The sequence below is a fragment of the Triturus cristatus genome, chromosome 11 (assembly GCF_964204655.1).
Source record: "Triturus cristatus chromosome 11, aTriCri1.1, whole genome shotgun sequence".
Classification (NCBI taxonomy): domain Eukaryota; kingdom Metazoa; phylum Chordata; class Amphibia; order Caudata; family Salamandridae; genus Triturus; species Triturus cristatus.
The window spans coordinates 169,176,959-169,198,973 of record NC_140594.1 but is presented as its reverse complement, the minus strand read 5'-3'; the positions used below and the strand labels follow the sequence as shown (position 1 = coordinate 169,198,973).

The window sequence follows — 22,015 nt, the reverse complement described above, 5'->3', positions numbered from 1 at the left end:
ATATTGTTATTGAAAGAGTTTGGGCGTTTTATTGCCAGAAAATAGATTTGACTCCCAACTCTTCTGTGTATTGTTTGAGCACTGTGAAGAGTTTGTTAATCAGTAGCTTTCATCCAGGATTTAGATCCGTGAGAACCCCTGGAGGAGACACCGAGGAGGGCAGCCGGCTGCTGTCACAGGGGAGTTTGCCATTGGCTTTCAGATGCTTCCGGGTCGCCAGTATCACTCCAGGTGATAGGGTGGGAGCACATCATCAACCATGCTTGCCTTGTGCGGTAAGAGTTTTTAATAATAAATACTGGGGCAAGCCAGGCGGGTCACAAAAAGTCAGAACAGCTGTTTGCTGCCTCAGTGTAAGTGTAATATTTCTACCTCCGTAGCACTGAGCCTTGACAAGGTAAGGGAAGATAAAGTAACCTCTGCTGCAGGGAGAGGGAGTTGTGAAAAGGGGCGTGGCCAACACACTACTAGAAAAGGGCAGATTATATCTATACACGCATCCGGGATGCATCATTTGATGCTGTTGCGTCTCTCTCGCCTCTGTCTAGACAATGAGGAGGTGCAAATGAAGGTCCTGCTCTTCACACCAGCCACGAGAGAGCTGCAGTGTGTGTTTTTTTAGGTCTTGCCTACAGGCTACTTTAACTGGATCTTGTCAAATACCTGTTGTCTACAATGCAATGCATAGAGTGAGCTCATGATTCGATGGCTTTCTTGTCTGTCGAAGCTCAGTGATCCTTATTCGGTGGTTTTCCTCCTTTTTTTGTTTTTGGCCCGCCCCTACAGCATAGCTTCTTTGCTATGGTTTTGAACCCCCTTCCTTGTTTTTTGTGTGTGTGTTTTATTAGTTTTTGAAGCATGAGAGAACATCAACTTTTGTGCAATCACAAGCAATGCAATGTAGTTTGGTTTGTCAGGAACTGGATGGCATCTTAGTGCGTAGTGCAATTGTCACTTGCAATGAAAGCATTACTTTCAAACACTTAGGGGATTGTCGGACACTGTAATAACTGTGGCATCTACTTGGGGTGTACGTAAGTCATGTCTCATAGCCAGGCCAGGTCGCGATAGAGCATCATTCTCTGTACTAATGCTGTTCGATGAAGGGACCTCATTAGCAGAGCGGGCATCTGTTCAAGAAAGGGTACGGGGCCCAAATGGGAGAGGTGATGGTGGGTCTGCGGGGTGACGGGTCCTCAGCTCGGTGACTAGCTTGTTAAAGAGCCGAGCCCTTAGTTGTGGTGTTCTCAGTCTCAGCATCGCTCCCCCCCACTCCAAGGTGGCAAATTTGCCGTCAATTGTGTGACTGCGGTCAACCTATGTAGTATGGTCAGGGCCGGTCCTAGGATATGTGGGGCCCCGGGCAGAATAGGAACATGTGAGGCCCCTAAGCAGAGACAACGCGGGATCGGATCGGGCCAGCTAAGGAAAGATTTTTAATTTTTTAAAAAAATAATTAAAATCAAACCAACCCCGTGACCCCCACAAGTCATGCCGGCTGCGACTGCGTTTTGTCAATGGTTGTTAGCTGTTTAAGCTAAATGAGTAACAACAATAAATTATTTTCCTTTCACCTTGTTGTTTTGACCAATAAGTAGCTCCTTCACACACATTTGCATAGAATCACAACTGGAATGCAGGACCATTGCTCTTTGTGCTCTGCAGAGAGCCCATATTTTGAAATGATCATGTAATCTGAACACCTTTTTGACCCACAGACAGGCACAGTGTAAAAGTTGTACTGCCTGCATCCTTAACTCCAAAGTGCTCAACTGTAGCCTGTTATAAACACCTGGAGGCGACTCAGTACAAAGGGTATATCATTCAAGAGTAATATGCTGTGAAATGAAGTACAGAAACACACATGCTGGAAATAGCTAGCACACTTGGGGAATGCAAGATTAAGTAAGCATGTGAAATATAAACAGGAACAAAATCATTGCCATGGATTACCCTAACATCAGGACCACTGGAATTATGCGACAGGAGAGGGCTACATTTTGTGGCAGGGTGAGTAAATTATGTGGCAAGAAAAGCGAATTATGCTGCATAATTCGGCACATTTTGAAATAGTATTACTTCATTTTTTGCCATTTTTAGGTCTCGCCTACATAGAAGGACCTTTAGCCGTTGTTCAGCTCTTTTTCGAAGCACATACTCGTGCTTGTGGCGGCATACACCTTGCGGGAGCGTGCAGCGGCGCGCCACAAGCACGAGTATGTGCTTCGAAAAAGAGCAGACTGCGCGCGCACGCATACACGCACGCACCAATCCCGGGCCAGCAGTGTGTTTTTCTTTTCACTCGTGCACGGCTTTTCTTTTACTGCAAATAAAGTACAAAAACTAATCACATGCTTTTGGGGTTGATAACTTTTAAAAGCTCTCGCAGCGCACAATTCGCCGGTATGTAACTTTTTAGATTACATAACGCTTGAACTTTAGCAAAACGCAAAACGTTATTTTCGGGTGAGGCTTCTTGCATTCTAGGTGCTTCCACTTCATCAAACAACAATGCTTTTCTACAATATATGCCTTATTGCAAGCCACAGCGCTTTCACTTTAACAAATTGCAGCGCTTCCTTTTCCTAAATTTAAAGTTTTACATCTTCACGACGCTTTCACTTTACCAACACCAGCCATAGTTTCAAGTTAGTTCATGGTAGAGTTCTGTCTAATGTTTTGCTCGCACCTACTTATATACAGTGCCCTTTAACCTGGCAATATTGTAAGCGCTATAGTATATACTAGTATATACATATGCAATTACTGCCATACCAGGCAAGGGGATACAAATAAAAGCCACATCTCCCTGATCGTTTCTGTCCGCCTTTGCATTGTTTTACAGGCGGATCATTTACATAACACTTAACCTTCACCAAATCACGGCAATTTATTGTCTAGATATGCCTTCCTAAATAGCCTTAGCGCTTATACTTTAGCACATCGCGGCGCTACATTCCCAATATATGACTTATTCCACCTGCATGCCTTTACACTTTAAAAACCACAGCGTTTATTCTTTGGTATGGAACTTTTTGAATCACAATGGTGCTTTCATTTTCACAAATTACAACGCTTCGTTCACTAATATGTGACTTCTTACATTTTCACACCACTTGCACTTTATATATTAAGCAACAAAAGGAAGAACAGGAAGGAGCCTTTGCCAAACACTAACCTGTCGCTACGCACCATAGTCTGGTGAACAAATTTATGAGCACATATTAAAATGCAATATATAGTGTCAACACCACCAAAATTACAACACACCTTAAAATGCAACCTTTGTGGAGCAATCTTAAACTGTCTTTGAGCTGCTTTGTCCTACTAAAATAAGCAGAGGCCTAACAAAAGCGCTTATGTTTTTATTTATGCACTAATGTATTATAACATAATTTATTATATACTCTGTATGCTTTTAGAAATAGCTCTCCCTGTTTTAAACTATTACATGGCTTCTTTGGTTTAAACAAGTACATACTACTGTGCCATTCTCTACCTACTGCATACATCTAACATGTACATTATAAATACCATTAGCCTTACAATAAAATACAGCTGTCCATAAATACACCACACCTAACTCTCACATACACAGGCACAATACAGGTGACAAAGCAAGAAACTCGATAACCGACTACTCACCTCCACACATGGAATATATATAGTCAAAGTTCTGTACAACATACATTCATACTCTGTTAGCATAGCCACATCTGTACAACACTCCTTACTGGATTACCAAGCATAGATGTTTCACACACTATGCTCCATGCCCGCTATAAAATGCAGTACCTCCTTCACTTTACTGCCCCAACCCCTCCAAAATGCAATTAAAAAAAAATGCTGAATACCACGCTGGTAGAGCCTGTGTACAGCCATTGAACTAGGTCAGCAGAGCCACTCTAAAGCAGAGAAATAGGTCAGCAAAGCCATTGTTAAACAAAACAAGCATTGGCATAGCCAATAGGTTTTGCTTTTGGGACCTTATAAGTATTTAGTTAAGCAGCTCAATATCCTTGGTGCAACAACATCAACTGTTGCACGGCTAAACACTTATAAGGTCCCGAAGGCGAGACCTATTGGCTATGCCAATGCTTGTTAAACTTGGTAACACTGTTTGGGCACTGGTTGCACCCCATTAATACCAATTTAACACCCAAATTTAGTAGTTGGAAACAGAAAGTTGACTATTCCAGCTTTTCAAAGGGCCTTCCCACATGCAGCAAGACGTGTCGCTGCATTTTTAGTAACTTTTGAACCGTTTGAGATAGAAAGCAATTTTGTTGTTGAAATCTGTAGATTATGCAGCTGATCATGGATTATGTGGCAAATGCGTCAAATGCATAACTATACAGAAATCGCCGCTGCCACACAATTGCATAATTCCAGTGGCCCTGCCTAACATGCAGCATCAGACTGGGAAAGAAAATAGGCCCAGTACCAAAATAAAAGGGGCCCCCATTAGTGAGTTAGTTAGCTAGAAAAGTGTTCCATGTTTGCAAACTAGGGCAGTTTTGACCTTGTAAAGATATGCTGTGTAAGTTTTTTGTAAGGTCTGGAAGACTGCACTGATTTGAGTTTGGTGTAGGCAATGTTTGCTTTAATATCATGAAAATCAACAGTAAAAACCGGCTCACCTGACCATAAAGCAGGTCAACAACTAGCCAAAACAAGCATTGGCATAGCCAATAGGTCTCGCTTTTGGGACCTTATAAGTATTTAATTATGCAGCACAATATCCTTGGGGCAACAACATTAACTGTTGCATGGTTAAACACTTATAAGGTCCCAAAGGACTATTTCTTAACTTTGCTAAGAACATTACATCTGAATGCACGCTAGAGCAGCACCCACCGTAGCAAGTCTGAAAGGTAGGCGGAAAGAAGCCACAGAAAAAGAGGCAACTGTGCGAATGGAAACACAAGGGCCATAATGCTGCACCTTTGAAACTGGGAGCAATGAACATAAGCTGCAGGCTGCATAGTGCATTGAGACCTTCAGGTGGACATGCTTTTCAAAAGGAACAAGCATTGGCCGCGATTTCGCAAGACGCTCGGCCGCGAGATGGGCTCTGTGGAGAGGGAGGAGGAGGGGCGAGCAAGACAGAGAGGCAGAGCGAGGCGCGCGCGGTAGAGCAAGAGGAAAGCCATAGGGCGCCTCTGCTCGTAAGCGCGTGCCCGCGCACATGCACGCAAGCTGTAGGCCGGCCCTGGTAGCCTTTTTTGAAGCCCTTACTAAAAGTCTCACCAGACCAGCGCACGCGCTGGGTCAGGCAAGACCTAAAAACAGCCAACATACCGAACTGACAGCAGGGCTTTAAGTGAGATGAAAAAACTAGGGGGGTCTTTCAAAGGGGCATGATGTAATTAAGGGTGTGGCTTTAAAACATGCAAGCTATATAAATCTGTGCCTAGCATAGTGCGCCGCTAGACTGGTATTTTGCTGCCTCTGTCATTGCCTCCAGATAAATATGGGGCGCACCCCCATGTAAATTAGGAAACACCCCCTGAAGATAGCGCTAGCGCACATAAAGAGCCAGCGCTATCAGTATTACAGAAGGGGCTGCACAAGCGTCTGCGACCCCTTATGTAATACCAAAGTGCCCCGGGGACGCACGAAGTGGGCGCAAACCAGGTCGCATATGACTGGGTTATGCTAGACATTCAATATGATAATAGAAGATAAAAAGGCAGTAATTTTCAATTCCTTAAGAAACAATTAACACATTTGTCATTCGATCACACGGAACTTCGCGGAGAGGGGTGGGGGAATATTTTTCGTCAAGAGCTATAGGCTGAACACATTTTCCGACAGGCATGCACAGGTTAATCTGGGACAGCGCTCTGCGGCGACGATAGGTGTTCGCACAACACTGCCACGCCCTCTCAAATGCTGCCTCTGTAGATTGTGCATGCATGTTTATGTATCTGAGCCCACATAATAAAATCGATGAGCGAATCCAAACCAGGGCAGCCATAAACACCAGTGCTTTCTGATTCTGATAGCTCCTTGAATTTTTGATCCCTTCTGGAATTTCGGCTTGAATGTCTGGGGCGAAAAAACTTTTGTAACATTTCATTGGCCAATTGTGTACACTTTCTACTTTATTGCCTGTTATAGCCTTCTTCGTGTAATATGTCGAGGCAGACTAATGAAATGTACCAACTCAATACTTATGTACTCTAATGTTGCAAACATTATGGGTGCATGGAAGTCCCTTTAGATCCCGAAAGTTCTTGAAAAAGAACTTTCGATCATCACTTATTAAATTGTTTATCTCATAGATGCATGCACAGACGTCATCATGCATGCTGGCGCCTAGATAATGAAGCAGCTGCGTCTGCATGCTTTCACACCCGCCTTTTTTTTTTTTTTTGGCCATAGGTGCACAGCTTGGGCAAAAAGCATTAGCGAAGCCAGTAGGTCAATAAGGCAAGACCTATTGGCTTTGGAAAGCTTGTTCAAACTGTAATTTGTGTTGTGCCCACTGACAGTATATATTACGGGTTATTAAAGACTAAATTCTATGACATTTTTGGACACTTATTTAAGTCTTTAAATATAGGAAAGCATTTCCATTAGCATACACAGTATTTCCCAATAACCAAAAATATTCCCTCATAAATAAAGTAAAACATTAGAGATGTGACTTTCATGGCCACAGTGTCTTGTAACTCTTTGGGTTTCTTATCACTATTGCCATTACCCCAGTACTTCTTCATTCTTAAAACAATGGTACTTAATAAATATACGGTTGCTCGCCCGGGTACTATCTACTTAGCATTCATGGACCTATCTTCCGCGTTTGACCGCGTGAAAAGGGTTAAACTTTGGAAGTCCATGCTTTCTAGTGGGGTAGATGTTAACATTGTTGTCTTTTTAGAAGATCTTCACCGATCAACTAGGGCCCATGCCAGCTATTTGCATAATCTTTGAGTCCCCCGTAAATTTGACATAAGGAGAGGAGTACGGCAAGAGTGTATCTTGGTACCCTTTCTATTTAGCCTGTATATTAACGAGCTGGAAAAGCATTATTGAGAACAGGGAATAATTATCCGCAAGTAGGTCGACGTGGTCTACCAGTTTTATTAAATGCTGACAACCCGGTCCTTATATCTAGGACCGCGAGGTGACTACAAACACTGCTTGACTCCTTCTCTACCTTTATGGTGGATTGGGATCTTTCAATCAATGACTCCAAATCTTATGTCATGCAGGTGGGATCCCGTACTAAAAAGATTTTTCAATTTAGGGTAGGATCTGCCAAGGTTCCCTGCACTGATGTTGTCTTGTATTTGGGGGTTGTGCTGGATGAGCAGATGAAATGGGGCCCTCTCAAACAAAGAAAGAGGGGAGACTTGGTGCAGTTGAATATGGCCATTTTTAGGTCTAGCCTGATCCAGCACTTCCTCTGCTCTGCGAGACATTTAGTAAATGGGTTTTGAAAGTGCTACCACAGGCTCAAGCTTGCGGTTACGCGCGCGTGCACGCACGCAGCCGCCATCTGTCTTTCCTCCGTCACGAGTCATTACTTGCATCGCAATCACTTTCACTGTCGCGGCCGCGTCACTTTCACGGCCGCGCGGCCAATATTTGTTTTAAGATGTCGGCAATACACCAAGGAACGGTGGGTTTCATTTTCAGTATCATCAGGGGAATAGAGGTGTTGCCCAAAAGTTTTGTTATTCAAAGCACAATTCAGGAAACTGCCACTAGATGGCAGACTTCACCACCGCATGTGAGTCTACTAAGCTCATGGTGCAATAATGTATTTATTTAAACCTCTTCAACCTGCTTGAGTAGCTAGGGGTTTGCTGTAAAAGTAACATGACTATAAAGCGATTTGGAACTATATGAAGCATAGACTCATATGTTGGCCATAGCTTTAAAAGCATTGAGCTTTACAACGAATGACGATGGAAGTTTAACATTGAATATTGAGCACAGCTTGTCCCACCTGTTATTTTTTCTGACAAAAAGCACTGTCTCGTTGGATATAAATGGAATCCAATTAAACAATCAATATATTTATTTTTATTATTATTCCACGAATTCATTCTCGGCGCGTTTTCATCAGTGACCTTGGTTCCCTTGTCTTTTTATGGTATCAGTTTATTATCTGCAATATCCGAACAAGTAACGCCTTGGTAAATGACAAACCTTCATAGGTATGTAATCCAATTCATCCTTGTAAACGACATGGGACTCCTCAATGTAGAGATTAATACCAATGTGATGAATATTCCATCACCTGTCCTGCAGCAGAAAAGCGTATAAAATATCTGAAGGTTTTTTCAGCAGCAATGCATATCTGTGAGCCCCATCTTAACTCATAAAACCACAAATATTTGGATTTGCTGATGTGAGTGATCACCACTGACACCAAGCACTGTCTATAAATGTGCCACTTGCATTTCTGATGTCCTGTGACAAACCATGGCATGGCAACTTACACTGGTAAAGTTACAGTTTCTAGCGACAGTTTGTGATAAGCAGAAGATAAGCAGAAGATAGCGCCTCAATGTCAGTGGTGAGTAAGACTACAATGTAGGTGCATTAGATGCTGCACATGAGGTCAGTGTACAGTTTGCCTCCTTATTCCGCTACTGGGATTACACCCTTTGCGGTGTGACAAAGATTCATGCGTAACTCACGGATTGATTGGAAAGTTTGGTTGAGTGCTGGAAAACAGTTTCTAGGAGCTTCAGGTATCTTATAGCTGTTTTTACCAGGCATAGTGGCCATGATGCTGCTCCATGATGTGGCAAACTCTCTCAAGCATATGCCTTGACTGATACCTAAATGTAAGATGTAGTATTAGTAAACGTTCTGAAAGCTCTGTTCTTACTTAGAGCAGATTCTAAAACCAGTTGAATCAAGGATCCTGGTGAAAGTTACACCCAAGTATGTGTGCATCTCGAACGCCCCCAACACTTTGCATGACTTCCTCTGTAACAGTGCAAGTGGGCCCTAAAGCAATGCTTGGCTCTGTGGCCACATATAAACAGAATGTACACGTGCTGTGTTTCAATCAACAGCGATTGCTTGGATATTCCTCCAAGGGATGTAGTTCATTATGTAAGCAAAGCAGTACCGCTCAGTATAAAAGCAAATTATAGCTCTACTACCACTGATCATGAATACATAAATGTTTGAAGGAAGGCCGGATCCCGCTTCTTCCTGCCTTCAGTCTGTTAGTTCCAAAGTATCTACAATGTGTATGTAGGAAGCTCTATAAAGAAAAAAGTCCAGCACTGATCACAAATATCACTTTTTTTTAATAGTGTGCACACTCGAGGTCTGATATCTTTATTGATTGACCAGCCTTACGAACTAAAAATAATTGTGTGTGTGAGTTTATGAGCGGTTTTAAATTACTCATGAGTTCAATTAAATTAGCAAAGAATTCAAGCTGTTCTTTCACTCATCATCACTGGATGATATACATCACACATGAGCAATTACGAGTACGTCAGGCATGCATCGCCTGAAAACACTGATGATTGGTGTTAAAAGAATGGTTAATGCCAACATGTGTATAAACACAGTATGCAGAATCATAAATTTAGGGGGCAAACACATCTTGGAGAGTTTCTGCCTTACCAAAAGAACTGAAGCTATGCGGCTCCACTTAAATTTGGGTTTAATCCAGCCAAATTTAAATTAAGGTAGAAGTCAATTATATCTTTAAGAAAGCCCTTACTATACTACACCATGAGTAACAGGGCCAAAATGCTCATCCCTGCAAAACCTGCAGGCTCACCACAAATTTATTCTCACTAACGGATCCTACAACAGATTGCTGTCCACTATTGTGAGCGCCATGCCATGTGCATTAAGTGGTGCATTCAAAGAGACAGTAATAAACCGAGAAATAATTGTACATCTACTAGCATCACAACATTGTACTCTTGTGAGACAGTAATTAAGAACAAATTCTGCTTCCAAGATGAACAGCCCTCTATCGGAAAACAGCAACTGACTCTCCCAGAACAAAAAAAGAACACACCTACCCTTCATTATGCCCATACACAAACTTCAGGAACAAATAAATATACACCTGCCATCACGTGGAAGACATTCCGCCCTACCTATCATATGTTTAAAAACACAAGTAGCCTGTTAACATAGCTAAGATTTCAGAACCTCCAAGAGGATAGAGTAGGCATTACATGTCTGATATAGTGATGATATAGTAATTCCAAATACAGTGGTTTTCTTGTTATGTCATGTCTGTTTAAGGACAGGTTAAGAATGCAGCACTCTCATCCAACATACAACTGGTTACATGCAATGTAGACCTGCCCTTTTTATCTGCTGTTAATAAATTATCATAGAGTACAATCGAATTCCAGCATTTTGTAGTACAGGCAGTGTCAACTGAGAAAAAATGCTAACTATCCAGTCACCGGTAAAAACAAGCATTGGCATAGCCAATAGGTCTCGCTTTTGGGACCTTATAAGTATTTAGTTATGCAGCACAATATCCTTGGTGCAACAACATCAACTGTTGCATGGGTGTACGAGTTGCTTACCTTCGGTAACGATGTATCTGGTAGAGACAATTCTAGCCGCAGATTCCTTCACGTAGAATTATCCCCAGGCGTGAGAGAGGATTCGGAAACCTTTTTGCCACAGCATCCCTGCTCACCGGGGTCCACTTTTCCGCACCACAACGCGGAACCACCAGATAAAGAACTGTGGAAGCATAGGAACAGTGTGCGAAGAGCAGAAAAATTGGAAAGAAACGGTGACTAACAACACCACCAGAGTAGTGCCAACACCGCAGAACCCAAGGGCAGGGAAAGAAGAAAAAGAACAAGCAGAAACCTGCGCAGTCACCCAGCCAGCACATAGACAGCCTCCCATCCCTGTGCCCCGGAGACAACGAACATGCGTAAAAGTCAGGGCACACGTAGCAAACCCACCCTTCCCGTCCTGAGCAAGGAATGGGACCAGTCCCAAGACAGACAGGGACAACAAACTTCCAAGCCACCCCAACCTAGAGGGCAACCACCCACAAGGGACCAGCGCAAGACATGGCCAGATGACCCGCAATCAGAGGATAGCAATGGAAGGGAGGGAGGACAGGGATAGAAAGCAATCCCCCCCCAAACCTGGAGCAGCCAGAGCAGCAGGGCACCGGAGCATCGGAACCCCATCCTCCAAAGAACCAAAGGAGGAAGGAACCACCCCCGTACGGAGCCACCCGTCAAGAACAAGGAAGGCACTCACAGGAGACACAGCCCTCCACCGGGAGGCGAGTACCGAAGACCAACCCAAGGGTCCTTGCAGAATAGGGGAGGAAGGGCGGGCCATGAAGGAATCTGCGGCTAGAATCATCCCTACCAGATACATTGTTACCGAAGGTAAGTAACTCGTACATCTGATAGAGACTACTAGCCACAGATTCCTTCACGTAGAATAGATACCCTAGCAATACCCCCTGGGAAGGAGGGTCTGCGAAAGGACCCCAACAGCCAATGCAGAACCGAGGTCCCCACAGGGGACCAGACCTGTGGACCAGGTAGAACATCTACTCTGCCAGGCCAAGGGAACCCCCACAAGCCGAACCCCGCCGACCCCCAAGGGGGTGTAGGAGGGAAAGAAGGCTGAAGAGGCTCGTACCCTCACCGCAGAGGAACCAATGGTAAGGACGGAGAGGCTGAAGCACCCCACTCCCCCACAAGGCAACATAGCTTCCGCTCAATGCCAAGACAGGAAAGGCGGAAGAAGAAGAAGCCTAGAGGGCCCAAGGAAACGAGGGAAAAGAAGGCGAATCCACTCCAGATGGAGAGAAGCCTGCCAGCCAGAACAGCGCCGGCAGTCAAAGCCGCCAGAAGCGAGAAGAACAGCCCGAGGCCCCAGGAAGGCCGAGTAGGCGACGGCTGGCAAGGGAGAACATAGGATCATTCCAGACCTCAGGACAGGAGCAGGGAGAGGAGGAAATGCCCGGGCACACCACTACGAGTGGCCGTGCACACAACATCAGGAAGCAAAAGCAACCTACCTAAACGCCATGGAGAACAGGCACCCGAAGGCGACCAGAACCCTCTAGCAGAGCGCAAGCTGTATGACCGCTACCACTACCCCACATAGGGTACGTTAAGTCCCAAGATATGGGAGCCCTCTTTGGAAGAACTTCCGCAGCAGAGGAAAAAACAAAAGAGCCACGGGGAAAAAAACACCTCCGCTGAAGGCTTGACAAGCAGCCCAAGCAAAAGGCCCAATCTTAGGGCCAAGGCTGCGCAACAACTCCTGCAGAACCCACACACAATCAACACAGGGGCCGTCCAGCAGCCAATAATGCCAAAGTCCCAAGGAAGGACGTAAACGGCCAGAAAATACCCCACAGCCAGAACAACTGGCCTAAGAAGGCCCAGAAGCAACCCAACTCAGAAGTCACTGGGGAGGGGATGGAGGAGGAGGAGGATAAGGCGGAGGAGGAGGATGGAGCCCTGCAAAGAGCCTTTGGATGGCGGAGTCGGCCGGGGCATGGAACAACAGGCTGCCATCAAACGGAAGGTCGATGAGGCGCTCCCGAATATTCTCAGGGAACACCCCGTCCCGAAGCCAAGCATTGTGACGGAGAGCGACTGAGGAAGCCATGGCCCGGCCCAGCACCTCTGAGATGTCCAGAGCGGAGTGTGGAATAAACGCCGCAAGCTCCCGGCCATCCAATGCATGATGCCGTAAGTCCACCTGACCATACTCCTGGGACACTGCAGATCCCAGAGACTCAGCCGAGTCCCACAAACAGGAAGAGGCCCTAGCCAGCACACACAAGGTGTTAAGGGCCCGCAGGGCCGCGCTGGTCGAGGCAAACATGTTGCGCCCCCAAGAGTCCAGCCAGCGGGCCTCTCGGGACGGCGGAGTCAACAGTGGTGGCAGGGAGGGAAAAGCGGTCCAGAAAAGGGGGATGGCGGCTGACGGATGAAGGAAAAGACACGCCGGGTCACGCGGCGCCGGGAGGTGCTGGTGCAGAAGATGCTGAGGCACCAGGTCCCCTGAGGCAGGATGCCTCCAAGCCCCCGTCAAGGAAGAAAGAAGCGAACCTTCAAAGGGAAGTAAGATTTCCCTCTCACCAGAGCCCTGGTGGAGGACCTCCAAGAGATGGTCCGCCGGAAAGTGAGCCACCGGGTTACCCATGCGCAGAATGCCCACAGCCGTGGACACCGCGTGAGCGAAGGCCGCACAAGCCTCCGTAGGGCCCAGCGGTGGAGAAAGCAGGTCCTCCGTGGGCGACGGCTGCAAACTAAGGTGGCCGTCCCCGAGGCCAAGCGGGACGGGCAAGTGCCAGACCTGGAAGTCAGAAGGAGCCGAAGAATGAGGGACCTGCCGCTCTTCCAACGAACACCTCTGCCTCAGGAAGGGCGGGAGCTGCCCTTCAACGCCGGTGAAAAAGACACCACACGGCGACCAGTTTCCGGGGAGGACGACACCAATATACAGTCTGCCTCTGGAGAAGAAGGAGCGTCCGAAGACGAATCCGCGGTACGACCCCTGCGTGGAGCCGTAGAGTCCGCCGCCTGAGGTAGGACGTCGGCACCAGCTGGTGTCACCGGACAAGGTACCTCCAAGTCATCCCGCACCGGAGACCGGAGCGGAGACCGCAGTAGAGCTGGAGCCGCACCGGCCCCGGGGCGGCGCCAGAATGACGCCTACCTGACCCCCGCCGAGGCAGCCACCTGCGTGGGGGAACGAGACGGACCTGGGGAGCGGCACAAAGCCCTCCGCCAGCCGCGGACCAGAATGAGGCGAAGATCGCTCGGCAACCCATGTGGCGGCGCCAGAGACGATTCAACCTCTGACTCGCCCTCCAACGAGGCAGCCGCCTGTGGGGAGGGACGAGAGGGGCCCGAAGAGGGACGAAGGGTCCCCGCTCGGCCTCGACCCAGAGCAGGACGAGGAGGGTCCACCGACCCCCTGTGGCTCCGCACGGGCCAGCTGCTGCCGGCGCCGTAGCGGCGGCACCTCGGCCTTAGACAGGACCACCTTGTCAAAGTACCGAGAGGGGCTCGGGGATGCGACCCGAGCCCCGGCGACCTCCCGCGACACCACAGGGACCCCCGCGGGAGTTTGCGGCGAGGCAGATACGCCGTGGCCTGAAGGAGGTGCCCCAGAGGAGCCGCACCCCAACAGCACCACATCCTCCAAGCCTGGATCCAAACCAGTCGGCGCCGCAGAGGGCCCTGCGCAAGGCGAGGGATCCGCCGACAACCCCAGGAGGGGAAGGAGGAGATGCCAGCGAAGCCTGCAAAGCCGCCGCATATGTCTCCATTTGGACTCTCGACGCCCCAACACTGGGAAACGGTGGATAGGACGACACGTGGGGCCGCACCACCCACGGAGAGTCCACGCCCCCGGTAGGCCGGAAACCAGCCCCCAGGGACAAACTGCGACACTTACCCACCGGGGAGCGACGCTCACGTGATATCGGAGAAGGGCGAGGACGACGACCACGGCCATCTCTGAAGCCGTCCGCCGAAGCAGACCGAGGGGAGGACGTCGACCTGGAGAGATGTGCTGATAGAAGTTTCATGTGGCGCTCCCGCCGCGACTTCGGCTTCAACTGTTGGCACGCCGCACAATCTGTGGTGCCATGATCCTCCCCCAAACACCACATACAAATGAGGTGAGGGTCCGTCGCCGACATAAGACGCCCACACAATGTGCAAGTTTTAAAGCCCGAAGGCATCCGCACACTGTTCCACCAAAAGAAATGGAAGAAAAACGGGGCCCTAAAAGGCCCGTAGCAAAGATCGGATCCGTGTTGCACGCGGAAAAGGAAAAAACTGACGTAGGCGCGTCGGAGCGGGTCTTATGTGACCACGACGCCTGGGCGGAGTCGGGTGATGTCACCCCGCCCCCGGTGCGCAGGGATGCTGTGGCAAAAAAGATTCCGGAACCAGTCTCATGCCTCAGGATAATTCTACGTGAAGGAATCTGCGGCTAGTAGTCTCTATCAGATAAACACTTATAAGGTCCTAAAAGCGGGACCTATTGACTATGCCAATACGTGTTAACTTTGCTTCCAAATTAGGTAGGACCGATCGTGGCCCTACTAAAAATATACCAGGCCATGTGTGTCACGACGGTCTCTTATGGCAGTGAAATATGGGGGCATGGTACTACAGACATCATACAAGTGGCTGAGAACGCATTTCTGAAAAGCTTATTAGGCGTACCCCTTGGTACATCCAACATGGTGGCACATGAAGAATTGGGGGTGCCTTATTTGAGTGACATACTGGCCCTTTGCCCTCTAACTTTCTGGTTGAAAATATGGCTGAGTGAAGGACTGTCTCTGAAACAATTAATATTGAAAGTGTGTATGACTCTTGATTATGTTCACCACATACCTTGGCTCACATACATCAAGAGTAGTTTCGAAAGTTTAGGAAGAGCTGAATTGTATAGCAATCCCGAATCGGTATCCAAAAATGATTTGGGGTGGTTCAGGGAGTCTTTTATCAGTCTAAGGAAACTAGAGAGGGAAGATGTGGAAAGAGGAAACCTAGTGTGTGGAAATTTATAATGCTGAAAACAACATCATTGACCGAGCCATATTTATTGTTTTTTTTAGTACTTACGAACGTTTTTTATTGACCAGATTTCGTCTGGATTTCTTTCATCTGTTGTTGGCTTTGCCATGGGGGACAGTTGTTAGCACGCTGTGGCTGCGACCGTGAGCCTGCATAAGATTTTCTACATTTTCTGTTCTGTAAGTTTTAAAAGGTCCCCTGAAAAACCTCTATTACCCCTATTTTAAAGAGGTTGAATTTTAAGCAGGCTCACCCAGCGCTTATGTATTCCTTTTGTCCTCAGCTTCCTGAAATCTGCAGTGAAGGCCAGGACTTTTCTCGATTAAATGTTGAAGGGAACATGTATTTATCTTTGTATTTTAAAGACCTTTGTGGAATCTGGATTATTATGTGATGAATTGTGTAAATTTATAATGGATTTTTATGTATTGGTAACTTTTATGGTTTTATAAGCTAAAACCGAATAAAGTTGTTTGACTGACTGACTGACAAAACAATGGTACTTCTGCCTTGTGGTTGTTTATGAACGTAATTCTTCTAAATTTCTAATTTATTAAATGAGATGGTTAAATGTGCAGTGTTTTTAAAACACTCATAAAAGTAATTAACTCATTGCTTTATTATCCAGTGTAACAATTGAATACTATTTATTTCAGGCCTGCTGTCCTCAAAGATGCTGAAAAGTTTACTGTTCTGGTGAAAAATAACATCTGGTATCCCAAGTCTGATTTTACCAAGTAAGTTTCGTTTGTTTTCCCAGGAACATTTCCACCATTTTCTGACTGTGAACAATAAAATGCTTGTTGAGATGCTTTCCTAGGTTCAACTAGTTATTGCTGTACAGACCCTCTCTACCAGCAAAGGTTTCAGCAGAGCACTCTATGCTGTGTCACTATGGAAACTACAGCTTCTGAGACTAGAAGGTGTCACCCATACACCCCTCAACATAAGTAAGCCCTTGTAGAAAATAGTGCCATATTATCTTCAAAGTCTCACTTACAATCCCAGATTTCAAACCTGATGCATCGCTTTCAGCTACCAGGAGTCAGTGGCCATACTTGGTCCAGCCTGGCACCCAGACTTGTATCAGAACCCAGCATCATTGCAACCCAGTGACAAGAGTGGCACATGCCCGAACCTCCAGGTCAAAGTAGAAATCAGCTTTTGCTTCAGACCATTACTTTGTATGAATTGTCATTTACAAATATATTCAAACATGGAGTTTTATTGCAGAGTGCATATCTTTTCACTTTTTTATCCCTTAAAACATGTTCTTAATATTAATACTATTGTTACTGTTGCTGTTATTAATATTACTATGATTGTCAATGTTAGTGTTAATATTATTATTCAAACTTTGGAATGTAAACAATGAAGTTGCTCTGGTCCAGTTATGGTTGCTACATGCTTTCAGCTCCAACATTCAAATGATTGTCTTTTTGTTTCTCCCTGTTTATATTAGAAAATTCTCCCCTAAGTAGAATGTTCTAATATCAGTATATCTATTCTGCTTTGTAATATACCGGTTGTTAAAGGCTCTCTCCTTCCTTACAGGGCTCAGGACCTTTAACAACCATCCTAGCGCTGGGCAGAGGGTTATAATATTTTAGTATGATTATTATTAATCACATTATTAATCATGTTTGTGTTTTTAATTAATGTAATTATTATTGTTGTTACTGTTTCATTAATGTATTTGTTTATTTTCAATTGATAATCCTCGCATAGTATAATGTATTAACAATTATGAATTGTTTCATGCAGAAATTAATATTCTCCAGTCATTAATGTTCCCTTTAGAAAATTCTTTGAAAACAGTATTTTTTCAGGAAAAATATAATTTCCAATTTCATTTCTTCAGTTTCAGCTTGCTTAAACCAATGGATACCTTGACACGTTTCATTACATTTCTTCAGCAGATGAGCTGTTCAAGTGAAAAAAAAAATCTACTTTAGAGTTGGTATTTCATATGGCCCCATGAAGCTGGAATGTCTGTGCCATGTGTGCTGCTTATCACATCCACCTACTGTAACTTTGCTATTAAGTATTTCTTTCTTACAGCTGGAGTCGATTCAGAACACCTAAGTAACATGTTTTTCTGAAGTGTTAAATTACTGCTGAAGCAGAAGTTGGTTTTGATTTTTAAATGACATTTTTGAAGTGTGCAATTGCCAGTGTCACGTGGCACATGGGGACATTGTCATTTTTCACTAACTTAGCATGAGCACATTGCAGCTTGCCTGCTGCTTTTGCGCACGTTACTATACGTCTTTATTTTTGCAATACTTTCAATTATTGTTTTCACATGAAAACTCATCGCTGTGTTCACTCTCTGCATGTTCCAGGGATGTTGACTGAACATTATGTGCAAGGTCGAACAACAATGCCCCTTTTTATTTTGTTCTGGCCAGACCTTAGCCCTTAGACAAAACACACCGATGCAGCCGTTGTTTGGGCAGTGTACTTGGTTTTTTAGAGGAGTACACAGATAGGTGACCCACAATTTGAGAGGGACCTTTCTAGGGAGAAGAGCGAGCCAGCACCTATGATGTAGATCTACCATCTATAGGCAAATGTATGGGGTCTGCTGACCAATCCCAGAGATCTTCTAGTATATAATAATATTTCTTCTTAGCAAGGGGAGGGAGGTTAGGCACTATAGTCCTTTCTCCATTGTCTTTCTATGATGGTATCTCCCTTCATGATATATGGACTAGCTAGCTGCGATGCTGACAATATTTGTACTATGCATTTTCCTGCTTGTGGTGGCACGTATACAGCATATTAGGGTACGTTAGTTAAAATAAATATTTTAAACTATTTCTTGTCCTTATTGTGGACAAGTACAAGAGAGTGAGCGAAAGGGTGTCTTGTTACTGCGATTCCTAAGAGATCTGGGAGTGTTGTGTTCTGAGGTGTCTAATCATTTAAGTGAGACATTATAGCTAGTTGGTCCTGGGTTTGTGGGTGCTAAGGTGGTAGGAATTGAGCCCTGTGTTTCTTCAATGAATAATCCTCTTTTTCTGATATTGAAAACAGATGATTTATATCGTATTGTTTTGGATTACTGTCATTTGAACAGTCATGTTTGTACTTTTGCGGTACAGAACACCCACAGCTCCGAGTTAGTTGATAACCATTGTACGTAAAAAAATATAAAACGACTCTTGATATCTCCAATGGTTTTTATAGTCACAATTTGGCTCTTGATAGCCGCGATTTGACAGGCTGCAGTGCCCTCAACAATCATAAAAGGCCTATGGGATATAAAAATAGTCCCAGCGCTTTTTCAGCGTGCATAGTGTCTGTTTAACATGAAATTGACCTTGATACTTTCTCATACGTCGATGATATTTTTTTGACGGATGATGAATTGATACTGCATCTTGACCGTGTGGACCGCATTATAATGTCTTATGCAGACTTGGGGTACAAATTAAACTTTGCCAAGTCGCACATTGCCTGTTTGGCAGTTCTTTCTTTGGGTTATGAACTTACTAATGAAGGTAGGGTGTTGGCCCCCCACTTTCTGGAGAAATTTGCTCAGTTGCAACCTCCATTTACTCTCAAAAATTGCAATCTTTGCTGGGTTTTTTGAGTTTTGGGAGGACATACATTCCTGATTATGCCCAGCTTATCAAACCACTGTACTCATTGATACAACCAACTTTTTCGGCTTCCTGTTGGATTCCGGAACATACACAAATTCTTGGTCTCTGCAGTCTGACCTGCTGGCGAGCAACTTCTTGTTGACACGAGACAATTCTACAAATTTGGTTATACGGATTGTACCAGGTGCGTTGGGTTTTACTTACTTGACGTTCCATGAGGGGGACACGGTCCCCATTGCATATAAATCGCATTTGTACACTTCGGCAGAGATGCGTTTCTCTTCTACAGAAATTATTTTGACCGCTGTCCAGATAGCGATTCTGTAAGAATGCTCTCTAGTACATGGTGAATGCATCTTCATGGTCTCGCCTGTAACTGCTTTGGAAGCAGTTACAAAGGCTAGTGTTCCAAATTCTAAAGCCGTGCATCCGCGTTGGATGCAATGGGCTAGTTCTTTGACGTCGGCTGATGTCAACTTTATCTTTGACCTGTCTTTGCAGACACAGGAGTTTTCACAATATGAACATGTTCACCCGCCTCCTCTGTCATTGCTTCCTCTTGATCAGTACAAATGCATAATTTACACTGATGGATATGCGCAGCCCGCCATTGGATCTAAACATGCTTATTCCGCAGCCTACGCAATTGAGGTAGGTGAGATTGACGGTGATTTTAAATCCTCCTTGGTACACACACAGTCTCTTGGTGACTACACTGCTCAATTGGCAGAGCTACGTGCTTTGTTTTGGCTCTTGAATTTGCTGATCCAGATGTTCCTATGCTTATAATGTGCGGTTCATTTTACTGTGTACAATCCTTCTATGACAACTTGTTCTTCTGGACACAAAATGACTTTCGTGATTCTAAAGGTAGTGCAATTGAGCATAAAACGCTTTGGGTTAAAGTGGCTGCTCTTAAGGAGCGCCTGTCACTCACACATGTTACCCATACTTTGGGCCATCAACGTGTGGGAGCACACGTTGGTGGTAATTCACTGGCTGATGAGGCAGACAAATCTGCAGTAGCCACTTGTTTGGTAGCAGCAGTCACTAGGTCCAAGACTAAAATGCATGATGATATTCTAGCAGCTATTGCAGCTACGAAGGAGGGATCGGAGTATCCCCAAGGTTTTCCTTCACGTTACACATGCCACTTGTCGTCTGATCAAGTCACATTTGCAACTATCCTGTCCATTGGGGATTGGCAGGTTCCCAACGAGGACCGCAGACTTGCTTTGATTATTGCCATTCATGAAGCCGTAGCTTCTGCGCATGCCGGAGTGTCAGCAACAGTGTCGCTTGGAGATCTGGTCCATGAAAAGGTGGAGAAAAAAAAATAATTTGGTCCATCCTACCGTGTACTGGTCAGAGTCCTTGGTTTGAAAGGCACCCACCCGTACTTTGATCCTGCCTCCTTTACCTGGTCATAAGGAGAACCGTTACATTTCCATCGAACTGCAAAGCTACACCATATGGCCGATACTGAATAATATCCCTCCAAGCATTCCATGTCGAGATCTTTCACTGAATATCACAGCTTCTGATTCTTCGGCTACTCCCCGGCAATCAGAAGGGGAGATGGAAACTTCAATTGATTTATTGCCTGTTTTTCCTTCCACATCCACATCTGCAGATATTGAGTATGCTTTTCCTCCAGTTGAACTCATAATTGACCTTCCTGAGAGTACCATACCTGAAACATCTGATGCAGCACATCCCCCGTTGTTTCAGCTGGGGTCCAGTGGTTATTATATGGATCGTAATAGCTTTTCCTCTGACACATCTTCCTCGTCATCTTCTGTGCCGGAGACCCCTACCCGTGCCAGCTTTTTCATCTCCTGGTTCAAAAAGACTTACTTGGTCCCGCCCTGGACACATATCTTGATGGTGCGTACGATGATATTCCTCATCATGTGGATCGGATTTGTGACTGTATTTTTCCTATTCACTAATGGCCATTATTTACCTGAATGCTCTGCTGTGAACTTTGTAGATTGAGTTATGGCTCCTCACAAGTTGTCCCACATCATGAAGAGACCAAGCCCTTGTCAATAACTCAGCGTTCCCTGTTGTTGATGGCATTGTCTGGGATAAAGTATCATACAATGTCCACGGCCCGACCCAAATTTTGAACATTTCATACGTCTTACACGTTTCCTTAGGAGATGTGGTTTTGCCCAACATATATTCAGATGACTGGGATGTTCATGCCGTTCATTCATTGTTCTCTGATTTGAAATATTTGCTGCATTTGACACTTAAGATTTGTATTAGAATTTGGCTAATTACGCAGATTTATTCTGCTATCAGCATTATGGCCATCATTATTTACACAAGACTAAAACTCAAAGACCCTTTTTTAATTATACACAATGGGAGCATTGTCCAACACCATTACATGGAAGTTCAAAGACCCAACAAAGTAATTTTTTTACTTCTCTGGTTACAATCTGTCTGACCCACAGTCCTATTTTTATAAATTAAAGATGCCTCCACAGTCTAAAGTTATGTTAACGCACACTAAATTGGTTTACTTCATGTCCTTCAGGAATGGTTTGTCCGTGAAGGGTTATGAGCATTGGAAGGACACAATTGATTTAAAATCCATTTGTGGTACTAGAGATTGGCAAGTGCAAGGCACTGAGGCTTTGCATCGTGCATGTCTGATACCGTCTTAAATCTTATTTTTAAATGACACGGTTCTAAAGACTACTTGTTTTTGTTTAGCCACAACCAAAAATCTAAATATTCCCTTCATTCAATTATTGGCTCCTTATAATACATGGCAAGCACACACTAACTACACAATTGAAGACTTCGCTGTCTTATTTCAAAATGGCACACTTAACTCTTCCA

At 45.1% G+C, this 22,015-nt stretch overlaps 1 protein-coding gene across 1 annotated transcript in view; it reads left to right on the top strand.

Annotated features, from left to right (window-relative positions):
- Window positions 1-218: 218 nt before the first annotated feature.
- Window positions 219-22,015, top strand: part of LOC146783837 (P2X purinoceptor 7-like) — a 580,759-nt gene continuing 558,962 nt past the window's right edge. The window contains exons 1-2 of the mRNA XM_085635364.1: window positions 219-275; window positions 16,205-16,285. The gene's annotated coding sequence lies outside the window, so the exon portion shown is untranslated. The remainder of the gene's footprint in view (window positions 276-16,204; window positions 16,286-22,015) is intronic.